The sequence below is a fragment of the Stegostoma tigrinum genome, chromosome 32 (genome assembly GCF_030684315.1).
Source record: "Stegostoma tigrinum isolate sSteTig4 chromosome 32, sSteTig4.hap1, whole genome shotgun sequence".
Lineage (NCBI taxonomy): Eukaryota > Metazoa > Chordata > Chondrichthyes > Orectolobiformes > Stegostomatidae > Stegostoma > Stegostoma tigrinum.
Genome location: NC_081385.1, coordinates 36,555,208 through 36,570,158, shown reverse-complemented (window position 1 = coordinate 36,570,158; position 14,951 = coordinate 36,555,208). Strand labels below are relative to the sequence as shown.

The window sequence follows — 14,951 nt, the reverse complement described above, 5'->3', positions numbered from 1 at the left end:
GCCACTTTATAGGCTGTCTCTTTTTCTTTGATACATTTCCTGACTTCTTTTGTCAGCCATGGCTGTCTAATTCCACCCTGGATAATCTTTCTTTTCTTTGGGATGAACCTCTGTACTGTGTCCTCAATTACACCCGGAAACACCTGACATTGTTGCTCTACTGTCTTCCCCGCTAAGCTCTTTTCACATCTTTTCACTGCACACCGTCTCAAGTTCTCAGGATCTTGTGTGCTTCATTAGAATTGCCTGTCATTCTTCTAAACTTCAGTGGATACTGTGTGTTCAACTTTTCCTCATTTGATAACCATCTCAGCTCAGGAATTAGATGAACATTCTTTGAATTGTTCCTAACGCAGTTAAGTTCCTTTTTTAAAAAAGGAGACCAAACCTGTACAGAGGATTCCAGAAGCACAGATGGCTCCACATTCAACCTGAGCCAAGCTGACCCTCAGATTAATCTCACCTATAGCCATCTTTCTCCTGTCAGATGGTAGCCTATGGCCCTTTGGATCTCTGCTAACTTTCACATGCAACTGTTGTAAAGCATCCCATACTTTTACAAATGGAAGTTTCAGTTTTGTCATTTTGTCCATCCATTCAGGCAGTGGCCAATATTTCATCCTCTAAACCACATAGCAGTTTTAGAGACTTGGAGGGAAATTATAGTATTCCTAGCTCCTGCTTGGTTTTCATCACTATGGTTTTACAATAAAGGGTCACTGGACCCGAAATCTCAACTCTGCTTTTTCCTCCACAGATACTGCCAGACCTGCTGAACTTTTCCAGCAACTTTGCTTTTGTTCCTGATTTACAGCACCCACAGTTCTTTTGGTTCTTATGATGTTATCCTGGTTTGTCTGGTTAATTTTGTGGTTGGAGTTGTTGGTTGGTCCACTGAGTTGACTGGTGTTCGTGCCAATGTTTTGGCCCCCTTGTAGGTGACATCTTCAGTGTTGCCTAGACTCCATTGAAGCGCTATTGTTCTGTTCTGTTCTGAATTTATAAGGTCTGGCCTGTTATGGTGGGTAGTTCTGGATATAAATTCAGAGCGAAACAGAAAAACAGCATTTTAACGGAGGCTAGACAGCAATGAAGATGGCACCTAGAAGGGGGATGAAATGTTTGCATGAAAACCAGTCAGCTCAGCGAACTAATCAACAATTCCAGCCACAATCCGAGCTATAGGTCTTCACTAAAACATTACATGTTGTGGCTAATGGTGATCCAGTGATCCTTAACTTTCTGTGGGAGGTTAATGGCTTTTTCTTGTCTCAAATGATAATTATCCACACCTTTGTGACAGACAAGAGCCTGTAACTTATCATGTTTTGAAGAGCTTCCCACAGCCTATTATGGGTACACTATCATCAGAATCCTCGTGACTAGAGCTAAGTACTGTGGTCTCATTACTGAAGCAACCACTCTGAATTTACTACAAAGGGAAGACCACAGATGAAGCAAACAAAATTGCTCACCCAAATGCATCTACTCCAAAGAACTCCAATATTCTTGGATTATGACGAGTGGTCTCCAGTCATCAATCTCCAGTCATCAGGTATGACTGAGCTGCACCCCACTTATCTTAGTGTTGCTCTGTTTCAGATTGGATAGCACGAAGCAATAATCTTCTCTGGCTTTCAACTCTTGTGTTGAAGTTTAAAAATCTCTTCATGCACTTTCTAAAAAGAAAAGAATGGAAGTCTGAGGGAATTAAACATTTTTGAAAAATAATGCCTAGTTATTGGTAGAGATACAGTTTTGCTAATAGCCTCCAGCACTGATCTTCCTAATATACTGTTTCTCCCTTTCACCATATTCACATAGTCTATGCTGACCTTACTTAGACCTTAGATCCGTCACGTTGCCGGATTCTGGGTTCGGAAGCTATTTAATATACTGGAACGTCCTTGGACGAAACAAAAAGACCAGGTTATTGCAAAAGTATTTCAAGTTTTCAAAATGCAAATACCATCATTGTGAAAATGAAGTGTGGCTTCGAATGCCTCCTACTCACTGCTCCACACGTTCTGTGAGCAAATACAGCAATCAAATTAAATTAAATCCTGTTAACCTTCACCCCTGATGATGTTAACTAAACCACGGCCATACCTGGCACTGATTCAGGAACAATTCATGGAAAAACTTTATTTTCATAACAGGTACCACTTAAAGAGCACCACAGGACGTTGATAAAGAGATATTGGTTTAGTTATAAAGATTAATAACACGATAATGTGCAAATTCTTGTTGCTGATTTAATAGCGTTGCTTTCAGATGTTTTTTTGATTAATTTGCATATAAATTTGCAACTAGCCAGTTGAGACCAAACCCAGATGTATAAAAGGTGAATGCTTGAGTCTAATTCTGGGTGTTCCTAGCAACCCAGCATGCAAGACATTTACAGAAGTAACATGTGAAGTACCCTTTCATTCCTGTTTATCAGAGACACCTCATCTTTTCCTTTCACAAAGGTAAGAAATGCTTTAACTATGAGAACTGATTGCTGGTAAGTAGAAAAAATGTTACTGTTAACTTACTTTGAAATAAAGGATCAAAAAAATTCAATTGAAATAGATGAGATGAAAACATTTTGGTTGACTTACACAACATTGGCGACAACAGGCCATAAATGGCAAGATTCTGAATATAAAGTGGAAACATAATTCTTTGAAGGGCTGCCTGTGGCATGAGTCTTTATGTTGAATCCATCAGTTCTCAGAGTGATTAGAATGAAACACTTGCTAAGGTTGCTTGATGCAGAGATTTAAACCTTGCTGGCTTTGTATTTCTAGAGCCTGCTACCTCTTGTTTTATGTATTAATTTGAGTTTATCTGAAGTGTGGAGTGGGTGGGTGTTGGGCTGGGTGGGAGCAGGGTCAACAGTCATTGGGATTTGAGTCAGAGTCCCTGCAGACCCTTATCTCCTTATTGCTGTGAGGGAAAACCTAGGCTGCTATCCAGGGAGTGTGATTGATCCTTTCCCCAGCTCCAGGCTATGTGTAGTCCCTGGTGAGGAATTGCCTTTCTAGGAGGTAATACTGTACTGACTCAGCAGTGCTGAAGCTGAATAGTACTGATACACACAGAGCGGCGAAGGTATGTAATACTTCACAGTCACTGGCATAGCAACACAGAATGAATTCAGGCCAAGCTACTCCTCATCCTGCCGTAATTGTGCTTTTAAAAAAAAAATGGCTTTTTCTACCCCCTCAAGTAACTTCAATTAAGAGTGAGGACAATTGCTCAGCACAGAACGGGTTTATCCTTGTTCTGAATTCCTTCAGTACATTTTCTGTTAGCCCTGGATGGTCTGTCGTTTCTTGAATATTTAGATTTAGAAACTATTTTTCTGATGTTGTACCCTTGCCAAAATGCACGTGGGTTCGGATAGTGACTGATCTCCTGACCGTTGTAAATTATCCTTCAGCCATGGGGTCTGGCTGCATTTCAGTTTGCAGTTAAGATGTACAAAATCTCCCTGTTGGAAAATGTAAGGTCAGGCCTTGTTAGAGTAATCAGCAAGTGTTCCCCTGGGTGTGTGGCCATTTTTAGCAGGACCTGCTTTTCTGAAAAGGAGCTCAGGTTGGGATGTTCAGCTAGACAACTGGCTCCTCTGGCTGTGCTGATTACTGCTGAGACAGCGCTGGGCTGCCCTGCACAACACAATCCATTCCCCACCAGTCCCAAAGCCTTGGCAATAGTCTCACCTCATACACGAGGGGCAGTAACTGAGTGAGTATTTGGAGGATTGGCAGCACTGGGATGTACCAGCAAGCACTGGGATAGCCAACAAACTAAAACCAGCAACAATGATGCATTATATTTTAGGAAGTGGTTGGGAGCATGTGAATTTTGCATATTCATGAACAACTGATCTAATTATTGACTACACTCCATGAAGAACTGGATAGATAAACAAAAGAGCTTTCTGTCAAGAAAAATTGCACATATATTGTAGACAAAGAAAGAACTTTTATTTAGCACCTTACATGACCTCAGGGGCATTCCATAAGACCATAAGATATAGGAGAAGAATTGGCTCATTTGGCCCATCAAGTTTGCTCCACCAATCGCTCATGGCTGATATGTTTCTCAACCCCATACTCGTGCCTTCATTTAGTAATCCTCGATTGCCCTACTATTCTATAAACTATCTATCTCTGTTTTAAATATACTCAATGACTTGGCCTCCTTCTGTGACAGTGAGTTCCACAGATTCACCATTCTCTGGCTGAAAAGATTTCTCCTCATCTCAGTTCTAAAGTGTTGTTGCTTCATTCTGGGTCAGTGCCCCCAGGTTCTAGTCTCTCCCCCTACTTGAAACATCTTCTTCATATCTGCTCTACCCAGGCCTCTCAGTATTCTGGAAGTTTCAATGAGACATGCCCACATCGTTCTAAACTCCATCAAGTACAGACCCAGAGTTGTCAACCGTTCCTCATATAACAAGCCCTTCATCCCCGGGATCATTCTTGTAAACCTCCTGTGAATCCCTCCCAATCTCAGCACATTTTTCATTAGATTTTGGGCCCAAAGCCACTTACAATATTCCATATGCAGTCTGACCAGAGCCTTATACACCCCTAGAAGTCCATCTCTGCTCTTATATTCTAGCCTCAAGCATCTCAAATCATCTTGCAGCCCATGAAGTATGTTTTTGAGGTGTACTATTGTTATAACATTGGAAACACAGCAGTCAATTTGTACACAGCAAGCTCCCACAAACTGCATTGTGACACTGATCAACAATCTGTGTTTTCTTGTGACTATGGTTCAAGGTGAATATTCCACCAGGACACTGTGGAGAAATCTGTTCGTTTCTTGTGAACAGTGCTTTGGGACCTTTCAGCCATTCAGAAGATCAGAACTTCTCTTCACCCATTTCAAGGACTGAGGCAGTTGCCTAAAGACAAGCCTCATTATTATAAATAGTCACTTGAGGTTCTAAGAACAAAGGCACTCACTCTTTCCAATCAATTGACTCTGCCTACCTCCTTTTACTCAATGACTTCGATTAAGGATTGTTGATATGAATAAACACGTATGTCGAAAGCATTGTTTTAAAGCTGGGAAGTAATCCTGATATCTACTGACTTATCTTCAAGCCTGATTCTTTGAATCATGGAATTGGTTACAGCACAAAAGGACACCATTAAACCCATTGTGACCCTTTCAGTTCTCTGGATCGGAAACTCAGCCAGTCATGAGTTTTTCCGTAACCCTACAGTTTTCTTCTCTTCAGGCAATTATTTAACTCCCTTCCATAAATCTGAGTGAATCTACTCCAGCATGTTTTCAGCAGTGCATTTCAGATCCACCACTCACTTAGTGCGGATGTTTATTTTTTTTCATGATATATTTACAGTCTGACCTCCATCAGCTAAACGACAGACATGAAATATGTAAATTCCATTGTTTTGGTGATGACCCAGACCATGTTGCTTTGGTATTTCTTTTTATTCATTCACAGGGTTGTGGACATTGCTAGCTGGGCCAGCATTGATTGTCCATCCTTGGTGGCCCTTGAGAAGGTAATTTTTAAAATGCATTCACAGGATGAGGGCGTCACTGGTTGGGCAGCATTTATTGCCCATCCATAATTGTCCAGACAGCAGTTCAACGTTGCTGTAAGTCTGGAATCACACGTAGTCCAGACCAGGTAAGGATGGCAGTTTCCTTCCCTAAGAGTCATCAGTGAACTAAATGGGTTTTAATGACAATCGATTCATGGTCATCATTAGATTCTTTATTCCAGATATTTATTGGATTCAAATTCCACCATCTGCCATGGCCCCCAGAATGTTATCTGGTTCTCTGGATTAATAGTCCAGTGAAAATGCTACTCGGCCATTGCCTCCCCTTAATGATGAGCTGTCTTCTTGAACTACTGCAATCCTGGTGAGTAGACGGAGCCACAATGCTCTTAGGGAAAGAATTCCAGAAAGTTGATCCAGTGACACTGAAGGAATGGTGATATCTTTCCAAATCAGGATGATAAGTGGCTTGGAGAGGAATTTGAAGGTGGTGGTATTTCCATTTATATGCTGCTCTTGTCTTTCCAGACTATATTGGTCATTGTGGTTTTTTGGAGGTACTGTCTAATAAGTCTTAGTGTATTATTTTACCATACATCTTATGCTGGTGTTTTCTATTCTTGATTTTTCCACCAATGGAAACACTTCCTCTCCAACTACTCCATTCAAAGCTCTCATGGCATTGAAAAATTCCATCAAATCTCCTTCCAACCATCTTTTCTCCAGAAGGAACTGCCCTATAATCTATCCATGTCAGCGAAATTAATCATCCCTGGAACTATTCTCTTAAATATTTCTGAACCCTCTCTACATTTACATTCCTGTGCAGCACCCAAAACTGGAAACAATCCTCCAGCTTAGGCCAACCCTACGTTTTATAAATATTTATCACAACTTCCTCACATCTGAACTCTATGCTTCTACTGTTAAAGCCAAGAAATCGTAATGCCTCATTAACAGCTTTTTCTACCTGCCCTATTACCTTCAATGATTTGTGAATTTACTCCCTATATCCCTCTGTTCCTGTATCTGCTTTATAACTGCAATCTTTCTCTTGTACCAGCAATGCCCTGAAAAATATTTCTCATCAAGCTAGCATATTTTTTGCAACAATACTTAAATTCAGACTTCTAATTTTTTTTCACCAAACGCTTTAATAGAATCACTCTGGAAAAATCACATAAAGCTGTCCATGTGTAAAAACAAATCTAGGGTCATAAATATAAATGTTGTTATGAGTTTGATCTTGTGATTTGTTTGTAGTCATAGATTATGAAGGTCTAATTGGGAACTGTTTTTCCCTGAGTTCAAAAGACAATTTTACCTCTGATGGGTTCAATATTATTTGAGGAATAAACATTCCCTAAAATCTGCCTCTTATAATTTCAGCATTTACTATTGAAGAGAACAGGAGTGCCAGCTTGTTCCATGGCAATTGCCTGTGTAGGGTTTGAATTTCATAGCAACATTATAACTACTCCTTCACTGAGTTTATGACTGTATTATGGCATATCCATTGCGGTCAGATAGTGCAGAAACTGAATGTTATCACTTCCTTCATCATCAATCATATATATTCTTTAATTCACCTAACAGCTTTTCTAAAACATTTTCATTTCAATCAATTTCAAGCACAAAGAATAGCTTTAAAGTTATGAATTAACAAATAGTTTTTATTGCGCCATTTTTGCTAAACTTAACTAATTTCATCTACTCATTCCCTCATTCCATGCCAACTTACTCATGCCATTGAAATCCCATTTGTTCCATTCACCCATTTCATCCCCAACCTGCTGTGCGATTCTCAGGCCTCCTCTCAAACCCAGCCCATCCCTCAATGATACATTCTCTAGTCAGGGGAACGTTGTTATTGGGTTCTCCCCCCACAATTAACTCCAACACTAATTGTTGGGGACCACTGCTGCATCATGTGTTCGTGTTCTCAACATGGCTGTTGTGTTCCCATGTACAATATTCCCACTAATAATCTTCTTGCACACCTTCAAGATCTGTACACGGCATCGACTTCTGAAACCGACAGCCAATGTGTCGGTATGCAGACTTGTGTCTGTGGAACTGTGGAGTGATTGTTCTCTGCTCAGTGTTGAGGCATGTATGCCAGGCACCACCCTCAAACAGAGGTGCCCCCTAAGCTGACCAGTCCAGACACACAAAACTGAGCTTTGTTTTCATATTGTCTCTGTTCTTTCTACTGAAATGAATCACTTCACATTTCTCTGTGTTGGATTTCATTGGCTGTACACTTGTTTGTTCCACCAGCTTGATTTTGTCTCTTGTAGTCCTCCTCAGAGTTTTCTGCACCTCCAAAAATGGTGTCACCTTATGTTTGAAATTTGGCCTACAAATGTAAGTCACACCCTGAGTCTGTTAATACTGATGAAGAAAAACAGAGGTGCTAATACTGAACCCTGGGAAACCTCACTTAAACATCTTATAGCCTGAAAAACAACCTTCCATCCTTTCTATTTCTGTTATGCAGTTAATTGTGTTCTCAAGCTGCTACCATTCCTTTTATTCCACTCTCACTTGCTGACAAGCCTGTTAGGTGGCACTTGATTTAATGATTTTTGCAAATTGATGTACGCTACATGTTCTCCTAATAAACCCTCTCTACCCTCAACAAACAAAAAATCCAATCAGTGTAAAGCAATTTGTCCTGTAAAAATCCATGCCGACTTTCATTAATAAGATCACATTTGTTCAAGTGACTGTTGACTTGTCCCTGATTATTATTTCCACAATCTATTCTGCACTGAGGCTTAACTAATTGGCCTGAAGCTGCTGGGTTTATTATTGTTCTTCATTGAACAATGATGGAACATTAACAATTCTTGAATCCTCTGGCAGTGCCTCTATACCTGAGGAGGAATGGAAGGTTATGGCTAGGGTCTTTGCAATATCCATCCTGCATTCTTACATTTGTTTGGGATGCATTCCATCCAAACAACTTTAAATAAAACCTTGGGACGCCATCTGTAATCTTGAACGATGACTTCCCCACCACCTGTACACAGTAGCAGCAGTGTGCACAATCTACGAGATACACTGTAGTATCTCACTGAGGTGTGTTCAAAGCCCATAACCTCTACCATCTATAAGGAGAAGGGAAGCAGACACATACAAACACCACCATGTGCAAGGTCCTTTCTGAGTGACTCACAATTCTGATGTGGAATTATACTGTTCTTTGTCAATTGTTGGTGGGTCAATCTGCTGGAATTCCACTCGTAACAGCACTGTGGGAAAACTTACATAGGCAGTTCAAGAGTTCCACCAACTTTCATGTGCCTTCTCTTTCTTTTCAATGATCCCACTACCTTTTCAATGACAATGGCCGGTGCCTTTGCAACATCTGTCCTGAATTCTGACATTAGTTTTGGATGTATTCCATCAAACAACTTTAAATAAAACCTTGGTATGCCATCTGCCACCTTAAACAGTGACTTCCCCACCACCGGTGTCCCTACCATCCACTGTAATGGATGAGACCAAACCCCATTAAAGTACAGAGATATTGGGAGCTGCAGATGCTGGAGAATCTGAGATAATAAAGTGTGGAGCTGGATGAACACAGCAGGCCAAGCAGCATCTTAGGAGAACAAAAGCTGATGTTTTGGGCCTAGACCCTTCATCAGAAAAATCCTCGGTCTAGGCCCGAAACATCAGCTTTTGTGCTCCTAAGATGCTGCTTGGCCTGCTGTGTTCATCCAGCTCCACACTTTATTGTCTCCCATTAAAATACATCAAGGAGATAGCCTAGACCCTAACTTTTATTTTATTTGAAGGCAAGTGTAAAACACTGTGTTAAGCAAAACACACTTCATTCTTACACCACTGTTAAAATACAAGCAGAAAAAGAAGCAAGGTCCAGCAGAAATGCAAAGACCAGAAGAATGAATTGAGCAGCAGAGAGAGAACTCAAGCTTTTGCGGCAGCAGAGAGAAATATATCTAGCATCTTCCACTCCAAAAACTCCAATATCAACAACTAAAAGCAAAAACTAAAGCACAGGTTCTGTGTGAGCCTGGTTCCACCCACTTGTGTATCTTCTTTTTGGCTAATTCAAAAATAATTCAAAGTTATTTAACTTGCTTTCAATGCAGCAGACACTTGGGCTTAGGTTTACAATGCATTTCTTGAAGAGAAACAGGGCAGAACAAATCCCTCTTAAAGGCACATTTCATCACACTTGTGAAATATTCATTGAGAACTTGGGTCAATCTTTCTACCTCCCCAAGAGCCTTTAGGTCCCTACCAAGCCCATTATCATTGCCAAGGAGACTAGTAACCTAAATGAATGAAATTTACCAAATGACCCATATAGTAGAAAGCAATTGGCACAATTCCACTTTTATAACCTTTACCTTTATAATTAAAACTAAATCAACATAAACTAATGAGTGAGTTGTTTTCAATAGAAGCTGTAAATGATACTTTAAGTGGTTGATACAACAAAGATAGAACTTACGGATTAACTGGCAGGCACTTAAACACATGAGACTTGCCCCCCAGTTCACCTCTGATAGCTTTACCCCTTTTGATCACAGTGGATATGATTATCATCAAAGGGCTACACTTGTATGAAGATAATAAAATGTGAGGCTGGATGAACACAGCAGGCCAAGCAGCATCTCAGGAGCACAAAAGCTGACGTTTCGGGCCTAGACCCTTCATCAGCTCTCTGATTTTATTATCTTGGAATTCTCAAGCATCTGCAGTTCCCATTATCTCTTACACTTGTATGAAACCTGTTCAGCTCAGCACATGACATTCCTGAGAATGGAGAATGTTCCAAGACCTTTAACTCACCTCAGTAACACCCTACCATGTATGGCAATTAGAGGTAAACTAACTAAAGTCATAGAGTAATACAGCATAGGAACAGGCCCTTCAGCCCACTAGTTCTATGCTGACTAATAAACACCAAACTAGACTAATCTCATTATAATAAAATGTGAGGCTGGATGAACACAGCAGGCCAAGCAGCATCTCAGGAGCACAAAAGCTGACGTTTCGGGCCTAGACCCTTCATCAGAGACGGGGATGGGGGGAGGGAACTGGAATAAATAGGGAGAGAGGGGGAGGCGGACCGAAGATGGAGAGTAAAGAAGATAGGTGGAGAGGGTGTAGGTGGGGAGGTAGGGAGGGGATAGGTCAGTCCAGGGAAGACGGGCAGGTCAAGGAGGTGGGATGAGGTTAGTAGGTAGCTGGGGGTGCGGCTTGGGGTGGGAGGAAGGGATGGGTGAGAGGAAGAACCGGTTAGGGAGGCAGAGACAGGTTGGACTGGTTTTGGGATGCAGTGGGTGGGGGGGAAGAGCTGGGCTGGTTGTGTGGTGCAGTGGGGGGAGGGGATGAACTGGGCTGGTTTAGGGATGCAGTAGGGGAAGGGGAGATTTTGAAACTGGTGAAGTCCACATTGATACCATATGGCTGCAGGGTTCCCAGGCGGAATATGAGTTGCTGTTCCTGCAACCTTCGGGTGGCATCATTGTGGCAGTGCAGGAGGCCCATGATGGACATGTCATCAACAGAATGGAAGGGGGAGTGGAAATGGTTTGCAACTGGGAGGTGCAGTTGTTTGTTGCGAACTGAGCGGAGGTGTTCTGCAAAGCGGTCCCCAAGCCTCCGCTTGGTTTCCCCAATGTAGAGGAAGCTGCACCGGGTACAGTGGATGCAGTATACCACATTGGCAGATGTGCAGGTGAACCTCTGCTTAATGTGGAATGTCATCTTGGGGCCTGGGATGGGGGTGAGGGAGGAGGTGTGGGGACAAGTGTAGCATTTCCTGTGGTTGCAGGGGAAGGTGCCGGGTGTGGTGGGGTTGGAGGGCAGTGTGGAGCGAACAAGGGAGTCACGGAGAGAGTGGTCTCTCCGGAAAGCAGACAGGGGAGGGGATGGAAAAATGTCTTGGGTGGTGGGGTCGGATTGTAAATGGCGGAAGTGTCGGAGGATAATGCGTTGTATCCGGAGGTTGGTAGGGTGGTGTGTGAGAACGAGGGGGATCCTCTTGGGGTGGTTGTGGCGGGGGCGGGGTGTGAGGGATGTGTCGCGGGAAATGCGGGAGACGCGGTCAAGGGCGTTCTCGATCACCGTGGGGGAAAAGTTGCGGTCCTTAAAGAACTTGGACATCTGGGATGTGCGGGAGTGGAATGTCTTATCGTGGGAGCAGATGCGGCGGAGGCGGAGGAATTGGGAATAGGGGATGGAATTTTTGCAGGAGGGTGGGTGGGAGGAGGTGTATTCTAGGTAGCTGTGGGGGTCGGTGGGCTTGAAATGGACATCAGTTACAAGCTGGTTGCCTGAGATGGAGACTGAGAGGTCCAGGAAGGTGAGGGATGTGCTGGAGATGGCCCAGGTGAACTGAAGGTTGGGGTGGAAGGTGTTGGTGAAGTGGATGAACTGTTCGAGCTCCGCTGGGGAGCAAGAGGCGGCGCCGATACAGTCATCAATGTACCGGAGGAAGAGGCGGGGTTTGGGGCCTGTGTAGGTGCGGAAGAGGGACTGTTCCACGTAACCTACAAAGAGGCAGGCATAGCTGGGGCCCATGCGGGTGCCCATGGCCACCCCCTTAGTCTGTAGGAAGTGGGAGGAGTCAAAAGAGAAGTTGTTGAGTGTGAGGACGAGTTCACTCTCATCCGCCTAGCTGAACTCGTCCTCACACTCAACAACTTCTCTTTTGACTCCTCCCACTTCCTACAGACTAAGGGGGTGGCCATGGGCACCCGCATGGGCCCCAGCTATGCCTGCCTCTTTGTAGGTTACGTGGAACAGTCCCTCTTCCGCACCTACCCAGGCCCCAAACCCCGCCTCTTCCTCCGGTACATTGATGACTGTATCGGCGCCGCCTCTTGCTCCCCAGAGGAGCTCGAACAGTTCATCCACTTCACCAACACCTTCCACCCCAACCTTCAGTTCACCTGGGCCATCTCCAGCACATCCCTCACCTTCCTGGACCTCTCAGTCTCCATCTCAGGCAACCAGCTTGTAACTGATGTCCATTTCAAGCCCACCAACTCCCACAGCTACCTAGAATACACCTCCTCCCACCCACCCTCCTGCAAAAATTCCATCCCCTATTCACAATTCCTCCGCCTCCGCCGCATCTGCTCCCACGATAAGACATTCCACTCCCGCACATCCCAGATGTCCAAGTTCTTTAAGGACCGCAACTTTCCCCCCACGGTGATCGAGAACGCCCTTGACCGCGTCTCCCGCATTTCCCGCGACACATCCCTCACACCCCGCCCCCGCCACAACCGCCCCAAGAGGATCCCCCTCGTTCTCACACACCACCCTACCAACCTCCGGATACAACGCATTATCCTCCGACACTTCCGCCATTTACAATCCGACCCCACCACCCAAGACATTTTTCCATCCCCTCCCCTGCCTGCTTTCCGGAGAGACCACTCTCTCCGTGACTCCCTTGTTCGCTCCACACTGCCCTCCAACCCCACCAAACCCGGCACCTTCCCCTGCAACCGCAGGAAATGCTACACTTGTCCCCACACCTCCTCCCTCACCCCCATCCCAGGCCCCAAGATGACATTCCACATTAAGCAGAGGTTCACCTGCACATCTGCCAATGTGGTATACTGCATCCACTGTACCCGGTGCAGCTTCCTCTACATTGGGGAAACCAAGCGGAGGCTTGGGAACCGCTTTGCAGAACACCTCCGCTCAGTTCGCAACAAACAACTGCACCTCCCAGTCGCAAACCATTTCCACTCCCCCTCCCATTCTCTTGACGACATGTCCATCATGGGCCTCCTGCAGTGCCACAATGATGCCACCCGAAGGTTGCAGGAACAGCAACTCATATTCCGCCTGGGAACCCTGCAGCCATATGGTATCAATGTGGACTTCACCAGTTTCAAAATCTCCCCTTCCCCTACTGCATCCCTAAACCAGCCCAGTTCATCCCCTCCCCCCACTGCACCACACAACCAGCCCAGCTCTTCCCCCCCACCCACTGCATCCCAAAACCAGTCCAACCTGTCCCCTCCCTACCTCCCCACCTACACTCTCTCCACCTATCTTCTTTACTCTCCATCTTCGGTCCGCCTCCCCCTCTCTCCCTATTTATTCCAGTTCCCTCCCCCCATCCCCGTCTCTGATGAAGGGTCTAGGCCCGAAACGTCAGCTTTTGTGCTCCTGAGATGCTGCTTGGCCTGCTGTGTTCATCCAGCCTCACATTTTATTATCTTGGAATCTCCAGCATCTGCAGTTCCCATTATCTCTTACACTAATCTCATTTACTGTGCCTGGTCCATATCACTGTAAATTTAAGCGCTCATCCAGATACTTCTGAAATGTTATGGAACACCTGCCTATGTCTGCCCAGGCAGCACATCCCAGATTTCTTCCAACCTCTGGATGAAAAAAAAGTTTTTATCAGATCTCCTCTGAACAACTTGTTTCTCAACATAAACATATCCCCTCTGGTCTTAGGTGTGTTTGCCCTGGGAAAAAGATTATGACAATCTACCCTATCTATGCTTCTCATAATTTGTATACCTCAATTAGATCCTCCCTCAGCCTCCTCTGCCCCAGTGAAAATAAACTCAGCCTATCTAGTCTCTCCTCATAACCGAGACTCTCCATCTCAGGTGACATCCTGGTGAATCTCCCTGCACCTTCTCCATTACAATAATGTCTTTCTGATGGTGTGACAACCAAAACTGCACAAAGTCTACCATCTGTGACCAAACCGGTGTTTTAGAAAGTTGTAACAAGACCCAGCTAAAGAAGGCAAGCTCCCTGAATGCCCTCCTCATCACCCTGCCTACCTGTGCTGACATCTTCAGGGATCTATGTACTTACACTCCAAAGTCCCTGTGTTCTCCCGTACTGTGTAGGGGATGGTCATTCATTGTGTACATCCTTCCCTCATTAGAGCTTGCAAAATGCGTCACCTCGCACTGATCAGGATTGAATTCCATCTGACATTGCTCTGCCTGATTTACCAGCTGATCAATATTAGGCTGTAGCCTAAGATCATCCTCCTCACTATTAGAAACTCTACCAACTTTCATGTCATTTGCAAACTTACTAGTGATACCACCTACATTCACATCCAAGTCACCAATGTATGTAACAAACCGTAAGATTCCAGCATCGATCCCTGGGCTATGCTGCTTGTCACAGGCTTCCAATTAGAAAAGCAACTCTCCATCATCACCCTGTGCCTTCTATTTACAAGCAGTTTTGGATCCAGTTTGCCAACTTACGTTAGATTCCATGGGCTCTTATAGTTTGGAACAGTCTTCGATGTGGTTTCTTACCAAAGGCCTTACTGAAGTCCATGCAAATCACGGCAACTGCATTACCCTTATCAATGTGTTTTTTCTCCCCCAAGCAACTTTCAATTAGCAATTTGAGATTCAACTTTGATTT

General features: G+C 44.2%; 1 protein-coding gene across 4 annotated transcripts in view; it reads left to right on the top strand.

The window, feature by feature from the left end:
• Nucleotides 1-2,372: 2,372 nt before the first annotated feature.
• LOC125467066 (ATP-sensitive inward rectifier potassium channel 1) overlaps nt 2,373-14,951 on the top strand; it is a 100,395-nt gene continuing 87,816 nt past the window's right edge. For 3 of the 4 annotated variants that reach the window (XM_059639016.1, XM_059639017.1, XM_048562442.2), the window contains exon 1: nt 2,375-2,471. The gene's annotated coding sequence lies outside the window, so the exon portion shown is untranslated. Of the gene's footprint in view, nt 2,472-14,951 lie in introns of all 4 variants that reach the window. The other variant, XM_048562441.2, reaches the window with a different exon arrangement.